Below are 21,652 nucleotides of genomic sequence, written 5' to 3'. Positions count from 1 at the left end.
GACAGTCTGATCTGGGACCTAGGTGTAGCTTTATCACATCTTGCTCAGTGGAAATCATAGAGGTTCTGATGGAGACTGTTTTGAGTGACTTGGCATTATATCCTTTGTCGGACTGGCTTCTGTTTTCCACCAAGTCATCTTGGATAGAGCATCAAAGCAATCTGAAGACACAGTGAATACCGTTGCAGGATTCCTTCTCAACTCTTCTTCAGGACTCGTCATCTGCTAATGGTACATCCCACACCTATCTAATGCTGAATGGGAATAAACAATAATTAAAGTACTCCTGAGGGAGCTGATGTTTCCTACACTCATGGCATGAGATACAGAAGTCACAATGCAACAGAAGGAGGAAAGGAAAAGAGGAAGCAGAATTTAGAGTAACTGATGGAACAAAGAAACCAAACAGCCTTTAAGGTTTTCAGTGCTCCAAATTTTGCCTTACTATCATAATGTGCTAGTACTAAATTATTCCCCAGGTACTACTGCTGGATTTTGTAGATCATTGAAAGTGGAGAAGTGAGATTTCAGAGATTAAAAGTTTAGTGATCACAAACTATAAAAACCAGAATGTTTGATATTTAAAAACAAACAACAACAAGAGCTATCATATTTGCTTGCATTTAGAAACACTGACTGGCAAGTAACCAGGAATTTAAGGAAAAGTATCTCTATTTAAACTTTATATACTAAGACTAATCTGCTCCATCTATTAACATCCAGCATTTTTTCCTCGTCTCCCTAGAGCTAATCCATCTCTCTCACTTCCAGAGAGGAACTTGGACATTCTCACATGATAATTACTTGGCAGATATGACAGTTGTTTTGAAATAAGGATTTGTGTGTTGAACCGTACTCTGGTTTATAAGATAACTGTTGTATTTAATAAAACTTCTGATACAGGGAATTTTTTGTTTATTCACCTGAAAGATCTTTGCCAAAAGCTTTAATGGCAGAAGGGAAGTAAATGCAGAATTGACGTGAGATATTGATTATTGGCTGAAGAAAATTCTGGATGATAATTTGTGCTTTTACAGCTCATTTTCTCCAGCAATCAAATGTATGTTCTCAAAGCCCAGTCTCAGACATTCTGTTAATAACTAAAACAGTAAAATAACTGAAGGACATACCTGATCCAGCAGTTTACTTGGCTGGAGGTTTGCTTTTATAAAATCCACTCAAATTGTGAAGGAGAAACTAACATGTATTTGAGAAGAATAGATAAAAGGAAGAAACAGTCAAAAGAGACAAAAAACTCTCGAGGTGCCAGTTCAGATATGTTTCAAGGATGGTGTTTCATAGCTTTCAGGATCTGAAGCTGAATCATGAAGACCTTATTAGACACTGGGTAGATTTTTCTAACATTCAAGGAACTTTAACAAGGAGACAACATTTGTTTATTATTTTGAATTTTTTAAGTGGAAAAGTATGAAAATTAATAGTGGGGAAATAGGAGAAACAATTTAGAATATAAGTCTTGTAAGCATAGCCAGGAAATAATTTTGCAAGGCTGGAGATAATGTGTTACTAATTGGTAAACCACTATCAAAAAGGTGTGCCAGAATAGATGGCTATATGATGTCTACATGGGTTCCCCATTCTACTGTAACAGGTTATAATAAAATAAAAGAACAATGCAGAATGCATGTGTTTCTGGAAACCAAAGCGATATGTTGAATGCTAGTAAAAGACTACAAAATGGAATTTTATTGTCTTCCCCAAACGTTTATCTTCTGCTTGCTCTCTTTGAAGAATTTAACTAAACTGACCTCTTGAGTGGATTTAAAATTACATGCCAGATTATGCAATCTGCATAATCTACAATTGCCTGCTGTGTGATGTCTGCATACTGATTCATGGATGTAAGTCCCACTATCTCCTCCCACCTCACTGGAGGCAATTTACAAAAATAAGCCTATGATCTCTATTGAGAATTCTGCCATTTATCAAATGTTTAATGTTGCTTGCTAAGATTTGAGCTGTAGATGAACTAAACTCTGGGCTGTAGTGATTTAGAAATATATTTCTTAAAAATCTTAGGTCAATACCAATTATTGAGATTGGCAACGTTGATCATACAACATAAAGTATCAGTTGGTATTGTGTGGGATTTGATTTTGTGCAGGGTTTCAGATTATGCGGTACAGCTCTGCTCAGGAAAGACTTTGTTCACACAGGAAACACACCATCAACAAGAAATGGCAAGCTGAACGTCAGCCAGGTAAGATTTTTGGCAAACAATTCTTTTTGCCTTTCTACCCTCCGGCCCCCCAGCTCCCCAGAAGCTTGAACAAAATTGACATTTTAAATGGAAAATATGATGAAAAAACAGTGTTGTGTTTAAGACACAATTTCGATTGAAACCTTATGTACATGCATCTAAATAATTTTCTACAATCTGTTAGTTTAATGTAGAAATAAAGTTCACTGTGATGCCAATGCATGCCACCCCATCACAGGGTTTGTTTTGGAAGCTGTTGCTTCAAAATGTGCAGAAAACATTTTAAAATGTCTCAAGCAGGATCAGATTTTGAGGGAGGCAGTATCTTTCATTACAGTAATGTACCTGGAAAAAGTAAGCCAGCCTCTGATGTGAATACAATGTGAGAACAATTACTCTCTGTAATTGTGATTATGCTGAGGACATGCAGTCTCACCTACTGCTTTAATATCAGGAAGAAGGTCACATTTGAAAGTCTTTTTTTTCCTACCCCAATGATTTCTCCATTTTCCAACCTTTCAAACTTTTAAAAATAGTTTCTCATTTGTTCCAAAGATAAAAAATTATGAAAAGCCTTGTATAGAATAAACTATACCAGAAAATTTTCCCCAGTGTGCTGAATTATTACTTGCTGAATTATTTGCAGCAGCACATGGGAGCACTAAGTTATCTTGTGTAACGAGCCTTGTTTACATTAGTGAGATTTGGCCATGTGAGGCTCTTCTGGGGAAAGTAATGCATGTGCTACGTGAAATGATGCTTTTCTATTTTTTTGTGGGTGTGGTGACAGAGTGTAGACTTTGTCTTATTCAAGTGACCTGTTTTATGGTTTTCCTCTGCTGTGGTTGTTTTGTTTTGTTTTCAGGTAGTGGGCACAAACCTAGTTTATCTGAATTTTTGTTTTTTTGAAATATGCTTGTAATGCTAAATAAAAGAACTAAAGATGAGACTGTAAAATAAGTAATAAGTAAAGTAGCCTAAGCAGTATTGATTGTATTCCTAGTGGAGGGAGTCATTCAAGTTAAACACCACTCCATGTATTTATTAGTCAGCTTCAGTAAAATTTAGAAACTCTGCCTCTAACAGCATCCTTCCACTTTCAACATTGTTTTTCCCTTAGTCTTTATGTATTATTTTAGAAATAGAAAAGAGGGGTTCAGGAAAAAAAAGTGGAGAAAGCTATGTGAGTAAAACTGCTATTTGTAATTTCAAAATTGTGAGTTTGTAAACAGTTCTTACTGGTGTTTTTCTTTTTAATTCTTTTATGTCTTAAATGAAAGCTATGAATTTTACTGAAATGACAGAACTCCAGAAATGGGAACTGTGTGGAAGGGAGATGGAAAAAAAAAAAAAAATATTGCAAAAGCTGTGATACTGTCTTCAGCACTTTTACTGGCTGCATACCCAAAACTGAAGAACTGGAGTGGGAAGAACCATGCTGTTATTTGATCACTTCATAGCTTTGTGGAATGCAGGTTAGAAACGTCCCTGTCCTCATCAGCACAGAGGTAGAGACTTCAGTCCGTGTGCATTGGGAATACCCAACAGTAGTGACTCTGAGTGAATGTGAATACTCACTCTCCTAAAACTTAAGAACCTGCATACACATTGGCAGAACTGTGCCATCCGAGACAGTGCAAGCAAATGTACCCTGGAATCTGCACACTACAGGAATGGGTCCATGTTTCTTGTACCATACTATTTCTTTTAAAAAGGAAATTCAGTTTCGGGATTTACCACAATGATAAGTCTCACAGCTTTTAACTCACTCAAATGTAACATGTACAAAACTATTTAAATACTCTCTGAAATTACGCAAACTAAGAACTGAATAGCTTAGTACTTAAAAAAAAAAAAAAAAAAAAGTAAAGTATGTTGAACCAGAGAGAGGTAGTCTGGAATAGTTTTCTTTGCGTGGAAAAGAAAACACTGTTGTAAAACAAAAGAGCCTGCAAACCTTTCTAGTTCTTCATATGTGGCAGAGTTTCTTTCAGAAATTGATTGTTTTCCAGTCTGCAAACATTTTGTCTGGAGAAGCAGAAACAACATGCAGCAAATGGAGTTCAGATGAAGGAAGGAAAGCCACCAGAACTCTTAACAGAAACTTGTCTGCAGTAAGTATCCAGTCAGGCTTTGCATGTCTAGGATTTGTGGAATATTTATTTGTACAAAACCATTTTCCCTGATTGGCTTTTTCATTCTGACTAGGTATTATAATCCTGCCACTTCTCTGATGGCTAAAATGGTATTGACTTACCACTGCACAGGAAACATTTTCATCCAGACCTGTAAACTGCCCTGTCAGAAGTGTCCACTGGGATCTGTGAGAGAGGAACTGCCGGGTTGTGAGACTGCCATCTTTTTAGACCAATGAATACATAAATTTTGTTTGGTACTAGTAATAATGGAGTTAAAATGCCTTTTTCAGTGGAGCTTATGTCACAGCAGAAGGGTTCAAAGATGAACTTCTGGAGGTGACTTTATAACGGCAGATTTGTACTGCGAGGTATTTCCACAAAAGATTCATCAGAGCTATATTATAACTTGTACAATGTTATCAGTATTTCCAGGAAAATATACATCTATGTTTTCAAGTGAAAGAAACCTAAAATATGTTAGTGTGTAAAATGTGAATTTCAAAGTGAGAAGGTATGCTAATAAGTAGTTTTTGCTTTTAGGTCTGATTCAGCAATTGTTAATGTATTTCCAAGTATTTCTGCACTCAATCATATGGGGGGGTATCATACAAAGATAATTTATCCTCTTTGAGTTTTACCTTCCAGTACAACCACTAAAAAAAAAAAAAAAAAAACCAACAACAAAAAGGGATTCCTTATGAAGACTGTGCAGAACACACCAGTAGTGAAAAATCTACAAAGGTGATTTTTATTTTTTTCCAAAAATAACTGATATCAACTTATCCTGGCTGATCTATGAAGTTTATTTAAGTTTTTATAAACCTTACAAATGCCAGGGAAAAAAGCATATTTTCATTCTTCATTGTTGCAGATCCCTCTGCAGCTTGTTTCACCTTTTGGTTATGAGAGTTACTGGAACCAATTGTAAACTGTATTGTAGAATTTCAGTTTATTGTATAAGAATTATTTTGTTTTAATTCTTGCATTTTGATTAATTCAGCCACAAGCTAGACTTAGTAATGCTAAGAGGTTTTTAGAAGAAAAAATCATTTTGTTTGGTTTTTAAATAAATCAGGTAAGAAGAATAATTAATAATTTTGCTAAGGGTTGCGTAATTATTTACTGGAAAATAAGATTCCAGAGAAAAATGTAAATCAGTCTACTTGGAGGATGTTGGGTCATTCTGACTGTTTAGAAGGCATTTATTCCTCTCACTGACTTACAGAGTTTGAAACAAGTCTGTCAGAGGAAAATGTAATCTTTCCATGTGGACATTATTTCTGTGCTTCATAACATGTAATGTGTTTGTCCTCACATCAGCCTTGTGGGTATTATTAACTCCAGTGAGACACTCAGTGGTTCACCTGAGATAACCCAGGAAAAGTGTTACACTTGACTGTTCCTTCTCTAGCTTTTTTTGTCCTGTGCCAGGTTCCTTTTGATTCCTCAGGATAAAGCTGGGTTGATAGAAAAGGATACTTGGGGGTGCACTGAAAAATCAGAGGTGTTCCCTGCTGACTTGTTTTATTGCTCTTCTTTGTTTTAGAAGAGAGCAAGCCATGCCCTTTGTACAGACAGCATGTTTGGACTTGGCTTGGGAAGAATTCGAGTTGCCCCCTCTAACACCCAGCATAGATTGCAAAGTGAGCATGTAAGACTGCAGACAGCTGTGTGACCATGGTGATTTTGATGCAAGGAAATGTTTGAGCACTTTTACACATTGGCATTATGTTGGAAATTAGATTCCAAGTACAAGTGGCCTGAAAAATTGCTGTTGAGCAACAGGTTCATTATCTTCTATCTTCTGCAAGGGATTTGATGTAAATCTCTAGGCCTTGATGGTTACAGGCATCCTAGACTTAACAGTTAGTGTAGTATATTGGCTAGGAAAAACGTGATTTTTTAGGCTGAAGCTTCTTACAGAGGTGTCTTTTCTGCGCTTTACAGATAAATATTGTCCAGCTTTCCTGTAAAAGTGCTGTGCTCACTCCTACATTTGAACTATCCTCAGATATTCAAACTGGAAACAAAAATTCAGTTACAGTTCCTTGTTGCTACACACTTCTTCTAAACATGCTTGAAAGTTTCATAAAATTATGTAAAGCTTCTCACAAAGTTGCTAAAACAAAGCTTATTAATTCTAAAATACTTTAAGGCTTTTTTTCTTCTCTTGATAATGCAACCTTGAGGATGATGGTGCCTCACTGTTACAATGCATCAAGCCAGGGGTGGTGCAGGTGTTAATTACTTCTTTTAAAGTAATCATTAAATTGTTTGTACTTCACACAGAGACCACAACCTTCATGCAGTAAGTTTTCAATCAAACTTACTAATAGAAAACTAAGTGAATAAATCCAGATTGCAGAAGTCACTGCCAGAAATCTGTGACTGGAGTGTTTGGAAATGGCATGATCCTCTTTTCATACACATTTCTTAGTCACTGTTCTACTTAATCTTGATAAGGGGAGGTTGGACTAGATGACTTTTAAAGGTCTCTTCCAACAAAAACCACTCTATGATCCTATATAGGTATGGAAAAAGCTCCTGCACCATCTAATACATCCCAGTTTATCAGTGCAGCATAATTCATCACTATTTCTACAGCTTCTCTGGAGCCCTATCCTTGAACACTGGAAGAGAAACCAGTTCTAAGGCAGCTCTAATTACAGTATGTTAATTCTTGCAGCTGTTGTGTGCTGCAGAAATTGTGCTGTCTAATGATACTCCACGAATCATACCTTTCCTTTCTAGTAGGAAAAAAAGTGCGCATTTATTGCTTTTTTTTTTCTTGGCAGTTTCCCCTTTCAGCTACGTACTCATTCTTGAAAACCTTTGCACTCTTTAACAGATCTTTAGAGTATGTCCTGTGATGTCTCAGGTAGAAGCAATACAGGTGTTATTACTTGAAACACAAAGATCCTTGCAAAGAAAGCCCATCTGTAGGTGGGCTTGTAACAAGGAATATGATACTGTTCATACAACACTTAATTTAATCTCACTAACAGATTGAGTCATGACCTTTCGATTACCTCATTTCACACTCTTTTTTTTTTTTTTTTCTTTTCCAAATTGCTAAAATGAATCTTTTTTCAAGTCCTTTTTGGTGGTGTTAAGTTCATGTCAGAAGAAAGTGCGACATTTTTCCTGTCTACGTTTCCCTAAAGCACATACTGCGTAACATTGCATAACACGAAAAAAATAAAAACCACACTCAGAGCTTTTCAAAAGAGGAGCTTTTCAAAAGAGACAGGATCTTGTAATGGCAACCTGAAGTCAACTGAAGCCGGAAACATCACCGTTTCCAATTCTTTGTGTGTATGCCAAGTATGCAGCCTATCTGATTCACAGTATGACTGTTCACATTTAGTCCTGAACAGGCATCCACTGTAGTTCAAAAAATTAAACTTCTGTGCTTTTAAAAAGGAAGAAAAGTACAAAAGGGCAAGATCTCACAAAAGGACTGAATTTCTCTGGGAACTGAGCAATCATTTTTCCAGAAGATTTCTACTGAGAGCAGCAGTGCTATCAAGTAGCACTTTTATGTCTCTTATACAGATAATACCTTTGTGCAGTGTTTGCTACTTTTTCCCTCTAACAGCAGAAGCTAGAGAATAATACTTGTCGTCTGCATGTTTGTTTTTTGATGTTACCTACCTGCAACAGCTTTTGCCTTTTTGTGTGTGTATGCATTTGAGTATAACTTGAATGAAGAAGTACAATCATCTGTTGTATTTCTTATTGGAGAAGAGGAGATAAGGAACGTGACTATCACATCCTTTATGCTAAGTTTATATAGTATTTTTTTTTCACTCATCTTCCTACATAGACATAGAGGCAATGTACTGTCTGGAGAATATAATCAGATCATGAACTACAGGCACAAAAAACTTGCTTGTAGGAAACATATATGAAGTTCTTCCCAGTATTTCTGAGGCAGCCATTTTACCATCAGTACACACCAATCAGAGAGCCGTCATGAATGTGGTTGGCATCTTAATGGCATCATGTGATTCAGCATCCTATTAGGAGTGGTCTAATCTAGCCCAACATCCAGGCACTTCTGGCATGGGTGAGCTTGGACCTGAGTGCAGGTTTGGGTCTGTGTCTGCAAGATAATGTAGACATATCCAAAGCAAGCAATGTTTATATAAAATAAACTAATGAGGAATATGCAAATCAAGCTTAAAGCAAAACAAGAAACATGAACTTTTTGTATGATAATGATAAGTCATTAATTTCCCTTCACATATAACAGTAATCTGCCTTGGGGCACAACTCTGCAGGAAAGAAAACCTCCTCTTTCAAGGTTCTGCCTCATTATCCTTAGGCAACATCGCTGCTGACACCTACACACTGAGTTGCCAGTCCACTGGATTCAGTGCAGTTGAGAGAGTAGATGGATGGTGGCAGCTATTGTGTTTTGAGGAAGAAGATGATCTCTGCTCAGCTGGGAAATAAAGTGACTTTTATCACAGTATAATATCTGCTAAACATACCTTTGAATCATAGTTCATGTTTTTCAAATCAGTAAGCTCTGTTGAGCTAACAAGAGGAAAAGTGTACATATCTGGAACTATTGATCCTTATGGGTCCCTTCCAACTTGAGATATTCTATGATTCCATTAATTAAATGGTGTGTTAACTATAATAGAAATCACTGCTACATCGTAAGAAAAAGCTTTCCCTTCTAAAACAACTGAGAGTAACACTCATCTAAAAGTCATGCAGTATCTGCTATTCTCTGAGTTCTCTTCAATTCTTGTTACAAAAATTTATCATTAGAAGGATAAATTAGAAAACTGGATTTGTTATGACTGCTTTGCACTTTCTGTTGCACTTTACATTGGGCACATTTATGCTGTCTGACTAGGCAAGTGCATGTTTGAACATGAGCTCTAATGAGCTAGAGAAATATTCTGCTCCTGGCACGCCATCTAGTTTCCTCTGTATTTATGACTAGAAATCTTCTCAGAGTACAGCCAGCATTCTCAAGGGAGCTTGATCTTCCCCTAATATTCAGTGTAAATTGTGAATCTCCTGAATGCCAGCTCTGAACAACAGAGGTACATTGCCTTGCAGCAAACACCTCTGCAGCTTGGCTGTGGCTGGACACACAACACTGGGGTGCTGGGAGCTGAGCCCTCCTCACTGGTCCCTGTTAGCAGGCACTGTGAATGCACTTCTGAATGGCAGTTCCCTTGTCTGTGCTTGTCTTTGATACTGCAGAAAAAACTGTGTTTTGTTATCGCATTGGACATTCATACATTTAGTCCCATTATCCTTTCATTTTAAAGCCATCTTCTTTCAAATATATATGAGCAGCCTATGCCTGTTTTCCTTTTTCTGAGCTTACTGTTTCGTCTTTTAGACAGGACATATCTAAAATGGAATATTCCAGTAGTTTTAAAATGTGATAAAATTATCTATACATAATGCAATATGGTTGCACTGCATATAGCACAATAATGTATTGGTATGTTATAGTCAAATATGACTCAAAGAAATTTAGAATAACTTTTATTAAAGATAAATGAGCAAAACAGCGCTGGGCAGCGAGGGAGTCACTGCTGCAAGTGTTTATATACCATCTGTGAGTACACGCCCCCAACCCTCTTCCTGATTGGTTAGATGGGTTGCTATGCTGTCAATCAGTCTTCCCCAAACAGCGAAGCACATCCCCTCCCCATAAGCACACAACATCTTTCCCGCCAAAACTTGCAAAGCAGGGTGTGCAACATCTTTCCCGCCAAAACTTGCAAAAACAGAATGTGGCAAACTATGGTGGTTTAACATTTACACAACTCAGTGAATTGTCAACTACTAACATATTCTTGGTTTGATTAGCAAATTTACTTTAGTTATGCAATCTATAACAATCCTGCCTTTTTCTTTTTACCCTTTAATTTGCTAATCAAACCGGGCTACAACTTCCTGTGCTGCATTTAAGATAGGATCATTTTCATCTTTTTCCAAATACTGTTGCCTTGTTACCATGAGTTGTACTGTATCGATTCTATTTTTAACAAAGATTAAGAGCTAATTGAGAATACATGCTCCAAATGTTAAAACTAACATTAACATTATCAAAGGCCCTAATAGAGTGGAAATCAAGGTCGTTAGCCAGGGTGATTGATTAAACCAGGATTCGAACCATCCTTGTTGAGCTTCTCTCTCTCGCTTCCTTTGTGCCAATCTTTCTCTTACTTTGGCTAAGGAGTCTCGTACAACTCCTGTGTGGTCAGCATAAAAACAGCACTCTTCTCCTAGAGCTGCACATACCCCTCCTTGTTGCAGAAATAAATCTAACCCTCTCCGATTTTGTAAGACTACCTACCCAACTTGCCCTAGATGCTTTCTTAACTTTACCAGGACGCTTAGCTCCCTCATTCAATGGAATACGCCAAGGTACTACAGAAAATTTCACGCATTTTATTGACTGGCTACATGAAGGAATAATGCAAAACCTGGATTTATCAGAAGAGATGAAAAACCAAATGTTTCAGTTGCTAGCCTTCGATAATGCAAATTCAAAGACTAAACAAATATTAGCAACTCTGCCACCAGGATCTTCAGTAGAAAAAATGCTGATGTGAGTAGCCAGGATAGAAGAGCAGTGAAACGCAGAAGTGATGGCTGCAGCTTTCGAAGGGGTCATGCAGAGATCTCTTCAACAAGTTAGCCATCAAGTCTCATCTACAATCCAACCAGTAGTGGCAGCAGTTCAGCGATCTACAAATAAACCATATAAATCATCATACAATGCTTGTCATCGCTGTGGAAGTAAAGAACATATCCGAGCAAATTGTACTGCAGCAGTCTGGTGTGACAAGTGCCAGTCTAACACTCATTCCACAAAAGCTTGCTGGAGATCGGGAAACGGTCAAATGAGCGCGAACGGAGTGCGCACGAAGGCACAAAGAATGTCTCTGAACCTGTTATTACAAGCAGCAACCAACCGTAAACTAGGTTTCTTTCACATCAACAACCAAGCACCACAGGAAGCCTCGGAGTTGATGTGGAAACAGCAGTAGATATAACATTGACCGATACTGCAGTTCATAGAATACCAACAAATGCTAAAGGACCTTTATTTCGACAAAATAGTCTCATTGGAGGCTTATTGATTGGCCGTTCTTCTGCTGGTATTAAAGGTCTTATAGTAATACCGGGGTTAATTGATGCAGATTTCACAGGAACTGTTCAAATCATGGTCTACACTCTGCATCCACCAATTTTTATTCCCTCCTGGAGCAAAATAGCTCAGATAGTAGCATTGGAAAACTGCCTACCAATGCTTCCAGGAGTTCCTCCAGCATCTTCAACAGAAAGGGGCAATAAAGGATTTCGATCGACAGGTCCTGCAGTTTGCTTAACCTCATCAATGACACAGCGTTCCATGCTACATGTACAAGTATTTCAACCTGATTCTACTGCTATTGTAGATATAAGTGCAATGCTTGATACTGGAGCTGATGTCTCCATCATTAGTCGATCCAAATGGCCACAAAAATGGAAACTTCAAAAATCAGTCTCTTCTACTGCAGCTGGAGTAGGGGGTCAAACTGTTCCAAATATAAGTGTTAATCCTATTTCCATTGGATTCCCTGAAGGTCAATGTGTAACCCTTAGGGTGTATGTAATGGAATTACCAAGCAGCCTTGAAGCTCTCATTGGAAGAGACGTCTTGGGGCAGCTTGGTGCGGTGTTAACTACTTCACCTTTTCCCTAGTGGTCACTGGAGAGCAGTCGCCCAACCCTCCATTGACCTGGTTAACTGATAGCCCAGTTTGGGTTGACCAGTGGCCATTATGAGAAGAGCGACTGCAAAAAGCACATGAATTAGTGGAAGAGCAATTAATCGCAGGACATATCAAGCCTTCTACTAGTCCATGGAATACCCCGATTTTTGTAATACCAAAAAAGAGTGGAAAATGGCAATTATTACATGACTTGCAAAGGGTAAATGATCAAATGCAAGCCATGGGTGCCTTACAGCCTGGATTACCATCACCTGTAATGTTACCAGAAAATTGGCATATTATAACTGTAGATTTAAAGGATTTTTTCTTTACCATTCCTTTACATGAGCAAGATACACAGCGTTTCGCATTTACTCTACCTTCTGTAAATAAAGCAGAACCAGCTAAGAGGTATGAGTGGGTAGTGTTACCTCAAGGCATGAAAAATTCTCCTACATTGTGCCAAATGTATGTTGCATGTGCAAAACCTGTTGAAGGGCTTACAGTATATACGGATGCAGGAAAACGAGGACACCAGGCAGCATGTGTCTGGCAAGAGAAAAGTCAATGGAAACAGCATTTAATTTAAGGTTCAAAAGAGGATTCATTACAGACTTTAGAGCTTGCAGCGGTAATATGGGTCTTAAATAATTGGCTGAAGTCTGCTTTAAATGTTGTCACAGATTCTTTGTATGTAGCAGGTGTAATACCAAGAAAGGAAAATGCTCTGCTAAGACAATCAAATAGTCCTCGATTAGGAAAATTGTTTGTACAGTTGAGAGCTATATTAAGTAAAAGAAAAGAACCCTGCTGTGTGATTCACATTCGCAGCCATCAATGGAATCTTGGTCTAGGTGAGGGAAATCAAATTGCAGATAGTTTAGTAAGTTCAGTACAACACATGCCCCCAACAGATAATTTCCAACAAGCAAGACAAAGTCATGAGAGCTTTCATCAAAATGCCAGAGGTCTGCAAAGACAATTTGATTTAACTTTAAATGAAGCAAGAAGTATTGTACAGGCATGTCCCCAGTGTGGAAGCCAGATGTTAGGTATAGGGATCAGTGTCAATCCTCAAGGTTTAAAAGCCTTACAAGTATGGCAGATGGATGTGACACATGTGCCAGAATTTGGAAGACTTAAATATGTGCATGTCACAACTGATACCTTTTCAAAAATGATATAGGCTACTGCTTTACCAGGGGAAAAAGCACAACATGTATGTAAACATCTCACAGCTTGCTTTGCTGTAATGGATGTCCCAGAAAAAATTAAGACAGACAATGGCCCTGCCTATGTTAGTCAGAAAGTTAGAACTTTTCTAATGAAATGGGGAGTGGAACACGTTACAGGTATACTTCATTCCCCAATGGGCCAAGGAATCATCGAGAGGGCACATCAAATGATTAAAGGATATTTGAATAAACAGAAGCAAGAGGAGTTAGACTGTCAACAGCGATTAGCAAAGGTATTGTTTACCTTGAATTATTTATGTTTAACTGGAGATCACGAGGAACCTCTTGTAATTATCCATCATTATCAGATCAGACTGGGAAGAAAAAACATTTAACCTGAATTTATGGTGAGATATTGCAATCCCACCACTGGAATGTGGAAAGGACCGGTACCTGTTATTTTTAATGGTAGAGGGTACATGTGTCTCTCCACAGATCAAGGTCCACTGTGGATTCCAAGCCAAGCAGTAAAGCCGGAGTCGAAGGACATCCAACCAAATCAACTTCCTGCAACAGAACCTTTGGAGGACCCAGAGTGAAGTGTAATCCTTGCATTAATTTAGCTGTGACAAGTATGTGTAATATAGTTATATAAGTAGGTTTTAATGATAAAGTGTTAAGCATGTGGAAAATCTTTATCTTTTTCATTCTCTTGAGAAGCAATCTAGTTCCTGGGTTTTTGTTAAGAACTGCTTTTGATCCTCATCAAAATGTATGGGTAACGTTAGGAAGATCTTTAAACACCACTACCTTTTGTGCAAGTTTATCAACACCCAGCATGCCGTTTGTTACATGTCTAGTTGGAGTACCATTAAATAAAAGTTCTTGGAATTTGTTTAATCAATCCATTACGATATTTAAACATCAATGGAATACCTCACGTCTGCTAAGAAGTAAAAATATTAGCGCATGGTTTGAAGACTATAATAATTGGGATGATCGCCTTCCCACAGGGCCAGAGCCACAGGAAATTGAACTGATTGATTCTTTAAGTGCTTCTTATTGTATTTTTATCAATAGTTCAAAAAGTCCCTGTAATGAAGGGTCCAGACTCCCTTGTAATGCTACAAACTCCAATATATCCGATAGGCTGTACAACATGCAGTATTACAAAATCGAATTACCATTGATTTTTTACTCTTAGCCCATGGACATGGGTGTGAAGAATTTGATGGCCTCTGTGAAATCCAACAGCTTATGGATCATTCACAAAAGATTAAGAAAGATGTAGGATTCTTTGGTTTAGAAAGTTTAACAAATTGGCTTGGCCTAGGGGGGTGGATTAAGGGTTTATTGCAAAGTGCATTGCTTATGTTGATTGTTGCTGTAATTGGTATGTTATGTATGAGTTGTGCTTTATCGTGTATCAAAAAGGGGTTAGAACGCATAGTTCACCAAGCCTGGCTTGTCCAAAAAGAAAAAGGCGAATTGTGGAGAGTTTTTCAGAAGAAAGAGGACATAAACTGTATGCTATGAACAAGCCAGAGCTTGATATAACTGAAATGTAGGCCAGGGCCTACACGGAAGGTTATCTAAAGACACCAAAGACGGAACAGAAATTGCTTAAGTAAATAGGAGCTGGTTTATCATCAACCCAGGATGCAGGAGGGGCACTGTCGTCACTGCGTGGGAACAGCTCGTGGACAGTACCCTGCAGCTAATCACAACAGGGGGAGGGATGCGTGACTGCAGAAAATAACCAATCATAGCTTGTGCTTTGCCGCATGACCACCAAGTGGAGAGTATATATGTGTCATTAAAACGTACATTAAAGGACATTGATAACTCATATTGAGGTCATGTCTCTGTCCAATCCAGGTCACTCCGTCGCACTCAAAGAGACTTACCGTGCCAAATTCTTCATTCTCCACAACTGTGAGTGTTAAATGTTTACAGTTAGTAGGCCCTATCAACTTGCCTCTAAATAAATTAACTACTAGGGGGGTACATCTCACAGATTCCCAGGTTACGGTTAAAAACTTACACTTCATAGGAGGTGCCCAGTCAGAGGCAATAGTTTCACAACCCCAACAGGCACAATAATATTGATTAGGATAGTTACAATAACTCTTCCCGGGATTAGAAGCAGGACAAAAATAATAAAGTCTTTGGCTTGTACGGTTGCTACAGGGTTCTATAGGTACTAGTTGACACTCAGTAACTGTAAAGCTAGGGGATCCTACAGTTATATTCTGCCCAATCACAACTTGTTCTTCCCATCTTTGAAGGATCCATTCATAAGGTTGATGTGGATTATTAAAATTACTTCCACATACTGCATCTAATCTTATAAAAAGAATTAAGCCAATTTTTAACATTTGTTTAAAAGCCCAGTATTGCTGTCAAGCTACAGGATAATCTTTATTATGACCAGGTTTCACACTTTGGAAGCTCTTGGAAAATGGATGTATAGTCCCACTGAGCATCTGTAGTAAACTCAACATTGAATTCCACCTGATTAACATGCCCCACTGTTTTACCCTTCTGCCTCCTTCGCCTTTTGGGTTGCTTCCAGCAGTGAGGTAGTCCATCTTCTCGGCAGCAAGGATATTCTTCAGGAGCCCCAAGTAGGAACTTTCGTTTGTCATATCTCTTAACTACAGATTCCCACGCTTTAGCTTTTATCAGGGATAGATTACAAGGAATCTTGACTACTCTCCGACACACTATTCGGAGTGGTTGACCATGACTTTGTTGTTCTCCTCTCACTCTTTTTTCAAAGAGCTCCCAAAAACCCTTTGAATCCCTGTAGTCTTGACCCTCAAAGTCTAGTTTAGGTTGTCCTAGCTCGCCAGCAATACACCCAGTAGTTCGAGTTATTTTAAGTTCCTCTCGCATACATTCAGGACAAAACTCTCGGGGAATGTTATTGTAACTGCAATGGTAATACCACTTTTCTTTACAATATATATATATGGCGATAACAGACAAAAGGAAAACAATGACAATCACAAATACAGCACTTCACCTTGGTATGTTGCACATGTCTGTTTGATATTCCCCATTCTGAAGTTTTCTTACAATTCCCTCAAGGTGATTCGCCCACCAGATCGTTTCTCTTTATTTTCACTCGAAGGTCTCCTGGGTCAGATGTGACAGTCCATCTCGCGGAAGTTGATTATACTGGTTCTTTGACCCGAGATGCATGAGTCCAGCCTCGCTCTGCTGTGCAAATCGCAGTATCTGTGGTGAGAACAACAAAAAGGCCCTTCCCAATGAGGGACCAGTGAGCTCTCTCCAAGTTTTTTTATTAATACTTGATCCTCTGGCTGGAAGTCACATCCCTTAGCCTCTATCTTGTGTAATTTCCTACAGATGTTAATAAACACCCTGTTAAGCATCGATCTCTTACATTAAATTTAGATCTAAATCAATGTATCCCCGAAACAACCCTAAATTGAAATACAGCTAATCCTAGAACTTTATACTCAAATCACTCTCCCCCACTAATTTACAGATGCAACTTAAAAGGGAGAGCAAGGTGATATTTTTAGTCTCAGAACCGGTTCCCATTTTGTAATTACGTCTCTAACAAAATACATTTGGTACCAAATATATACAAACTAAAATACTGAGCTCAGACACACAGACCACATACCAAGTCCAAACATACAAACAGATCACAATTACATTCATTCAAGACAATACCTTGATTTTAGCATTGCGCCTTTGAGTCACTTACTGCTCAGCTGGGTGGAGGCATCACTGGTTCTCCCTGACAAAACAGGTCAGTGCGCCCTGGAGCCCCATCAGCACCTGCCCCCCCCGCTGCTCCAGCAAGCTGGACTGAGCAAGGCTTTTACACACAAAATTTTACTATCCCATACAACAGGTAAAGACTTACAAAACTGCAACACATTCAAACAGATACTCACAGAAAAAGATTATTTACAGCTTTAAATTGTTCTTGTTGCGGAGGACCCATTCCTAGTTTAGTTTTTGGTTTAGTAAGGGTTTAAAGTTTCGTTGGGTCCCCAGCAAGTAAAGCCCCTGACCCTCTTAATCTTCTTTAAATACCTTTTCACCATGCAGACATTTCCTATAATGCTTCTGTAAATGTCCCTTCTTTTTACAATAGAAGCACTCTATTTCTTTTGGAAAGGCCCGTTCTCGTTTCTCTAGTGTACTCTGTCCTCTATTCCCTTGAGAAACCCAAGGTCTTTGATCCCTGGTTCCTTTTCGTCCTTCTCTTACCGCAGCAACTAATATTCAGGCTTGTCTTTTCTGAGTCTCCTGTCCGTACATATACTTTTTGTGCTTCCCTCAACAATTCATCTAGACCCCTTTCTGATCTTTTCTAATTTCTTTCTAATATCCATCCACAAGATTTTGCTACAAACTGTGTTTTAAGGAGTGCTTGTCCCACCTGAGATTCAGGGTCTAATCCTGAATATAACTGTAAGCTCTTTCTCAGTCTTTCCAGCCACTCAGTAGGTATCTCATCCTTTTTCTGATGTTCATTAAAGGCTTTATTTATATTTTGTCCTCTAGGGACGGATTCCCTAACACCTTGAATTATCATATCTCGTAAATCGGACATATGAGTTCTGTGTTCTTGATTCTGATTGTCCCAATTAGGCTGCTTGGAGCGGCCATTTTATGTTCGCACCCGGACCATGCTGATGTCTCTGGTCTCAATTCCTCATTCCTGCTCTCCTAATCATATCCCTTTCCTCTATAGTAAATAAAATTCTTAAAATTGCTTGCATTTCACCCCAAGTATATATGTTTGGGCCCAGGAATTGATCAAATCTCTCAGAAACCCCTAAAGGATCCTCTAGTAGGTTCCCCATTTCCTTTTTAAATTCTCTTACATCTCCTGAATTCAGGGGGATCGACACAAATCCCACCCCTGGCTGCAGCCCTCCCACAGCAACCCCCCTCAAGGGATGCAACACACTCTCCGGTCCCCCTCCGGCCTGGTTCCTGGCCACTCCCCCACTTCCACCCGCCGACAGAGTGGATATGGGGGGGCTCAAGGCCAGGGCACACCGACTCAGGAGCCGAAGGGGCAGGAGGACCAAAACCCGAAGGGGGAATAGGAGCTGACACAGCCGGAGGTGGGATACAGGGCGGGAGTGATAACCGTGAATTGTCTGTTTCTCAGCGCTTTTTCTTCTGTTCTTTTTCAATGTAAATAGACGGATTTGGGTGTCTGATCTAATCCATAAACTAGATGCACACAAACACACACAGGGTGTCACTTTTCTCCAAACTAAAGGATTCTTTACTATTCACATAGATATTTAAGGCTTGGCAAATCTAATCCTCAAATGACCCAAACACTGGCCAATATAAATGGTCCCTCTTGATTTGCTTTCTCCCCAAACCTCTATACAATAGTGGGCCATCTTTTCCCTCGATTTTCCTTTTCTAGATGGATAATCCTCCCAGAATTTTAGCGTGATACTATCTGGGTAATCTCAGGTACCTATTTTATCCTCGTTCACCGACGGAACGGTATCACTTCCTTTTATGATGTCTCCTGCCCCATCTTCCGAAAGTGCCTTTCCGCACTTCGGGTCCCTTCCCCAACCAGATGGATTCACTTACTTCACTCCTTCGTTTGGCTCTTTGCACGCGAAAATTAAGGGTTCTCAATTCCCGACCAAATGGATTCACTTACACTCTGCTGAGTCTTCGTCTGGGTCTTCGTGTACAAAGATTATGGGGAACTGTAGTTTTATTCTTTTGCTCACTTATCTTTGGTTCGGATACCCAGTGTCTGTGACACAGGACCGCAGCCCCAGGGCCATCCGTAGATGGGGCGCCCCCCTGGAGACAGGATCCCGCAGCACAGGGGTCTGGATCTGAGTCACGGCACCAAACTGTTATAGTCAAATATCACTCCAAGATATTTAGAATAACTTTTATTAAAGACAAATGAGCAAAACAGCACTGGGCAGCCAGGGAGTCACTGCTCCACCCAAAGGCACACAAATTGGTTACAGAAAAAAAGTGTTTATACACAGTCTGTAAGTACACGCCCCCAATCTTCTTCCTGATTGGTTAGATGGGTTGCTATGCTGTCAATCAGTCTTCCCCAAACAGCGAAGCACATCCCCTCCCCATAAGCACACAACATCTTTCCCGCCAAAACTTGCAAAGCAGGGTGTGCAACATCTTTCCTGCCAAAAGTTGCAAAAACAGAATGTGGCAAACTATGGCGGTTTAACATTTACAAAACGCAGTGAATCGTCAACTACTAACATATTCTTGGTTTGATTAGCAGATTTACTTTAGTTATGCAATCTATAACAGGTGTAAAAATCTCAGAATGCAACAAGCCTTGACAGTACATTATATAGAGCAGTGAATACTTTTCTGAAGGTAACAGCATTCACTTACTGCTGAGACAAGCTTTTGAACTGCTGACCTGTAAGACAAAAGGAGAGGTGATAATTCTCTGAAGATACCTAAACAACTGTGTAGTTTTAAATGTAAAAAAGGCATTGATTCTTGCTAGAAGATATTGCACATTCGGTTTTTTTGGGAGATCTTTGGGTTTTTTGAACCAGGAGTCAGGTGAGACTGGTTATGATAAATCATATATTTAGTGAAATGTTGTAGTCATAACATGAATGTTCCTAATAACTGAATTTTACTCATCGTATTGAACCATTGAAGTGTCGGTTTTCTCTGACTTGTATTACATTGTTCTGCTGAGTATTGCATAAAAAAATAAAGCTGTGATACACTGTACAAGACATGAGCACTTTATTGTATGGGTGGTTTGAAAGGAGGTGTGCAGAGTTTATGGTCAAAACAGAGGGAAAAGGCTAGAATAAGAAATGAGCTGTGTGTGCTTATTGGGATTCTTTATTCCTAGGTTTGAACACTGTTTCAACATCCATCACTTTCACAGTGAGGTCTAATAAAGAAACAGAACTGACATTGAACCTTACAGAGAATTAAAAAAAAAACATGAGAAATACCATGGTCTTGAAGAACTAGTACCACCATCAAGAAACAAAACAAACTTGGTTAAACAGGGAATTTTCTACAGAAGTTCGAAAAGTTGAAAGATTTTCAACTGTCACCAAGCAGTGCGTATCAGAACCCCACTTCTTTTTCAGTCAAGAGAAATGGACATTGTAAATATGCAGGATTGCATCTGAGAATGTCCCATTTGCTCTTGATAGCAAGCTGCAAGATGATGCATATTGGTCATATGACTAGATCAAGAAGTGTAAATGTTTTAACATGGTCTTCGTGATTTTTTTGCTGTTATTTCTGATAATGCTTACACCAACTCAACTTTGAACACCATTATTCATCTCTCTTATGCCAATAATAATAGTAAGTTGGATGGTAACTGTTGGTTTTATTTCAGACTCTTAGAAATCTGAGATGATACTGAATGTTGGCAAATAATTCTTTTTGTTGCAATCAACATAAAATGAGGATATGACCTTAGAAATGATGCCTTGGCTCTTCCTTGTCAATATTAAAGTGCATTATTTCAGACACTTGAATGCTATAGTTAATCCTGGCATACCTACCTAAATGTTACTGAGGACATCTTTGTAATCTGGTAATTACCAAAGCAAAGCCTTAGTTATCTAACTGTAGTCAATAATTCCAGAGTTTTAGTGGTGGTGTTAAATACATTGTAAAAAAATTTAGCACAGGAGCTTTTGAGACCTTTTATTTCTTTCAGGGAGAGAAAAAAAAATGCAGAAGTGGGGGTCTGGTCCTTAAAGGTCGTTTGGCACAGCACCTTAAATATCTTTAAGTACTAGAGGCTTCATGTTGTAGACGGCATCTAGCAAAACCAGTGGGAAACCACTTCTGAGAAAAAAAAAGTGGTTGTTGCGTGTATCACTATTTCTTTGCATGCCTTTCCCTATGTGTAAAGTCAGCACCTGCTTATTTCTGTTTTTTCCCTTGCTATACCTACCCAAACCTTAATAAATTCAATGTTTTCCCCATTTCCCTTCATAGTGAGAAAAGTTGGGATTTGAGAAAGTTATACCTCAGAGTAGAACTTGTGTCCTTTTTTTCCTGTCTTTGCTTGCTCTAAGTTCTCTCTTTCTGTGTTTATAATCCAAATGTTTTAGATTTTGTCTCAATTGTTTATTTTGTTGGAGCAAGGAATTCATATACTCCTACACATAAAAGTCTGCTCACCTGTCATTATGTTGAATTTACAATGGCCTATTCAATACCACAATCAGCAGTTTGCCTATGTTTTTAAGCTTCTGGTCTGTCATCATTTGTATCTTCTCAGGGTTCACGCTTCTCGCCCTCAGCAAGTGATTGACTTTTCCCTGTTCCTCAGACTTCTCCTGACACTCTTCAGAGCTTTGTCCTTTTAAC

Source organism: Nesoenas mayeri, assembly GCF_963082525.1.
Source record: "Nesoenas mayeri genome assembly, chromosome: Z".
NCBI classification, from domain to species: domain Eukaryota; kingdom Metazoa; phylum Chordata; class Aves; order Columbiformes; family Columbidae; genus Nesoenas; species Nesoenas mayeri.
The sequence above is the reverse complement of the archived record's forward strand: the minus strand, read 5'-3'. Positions refer to the sequence as shown.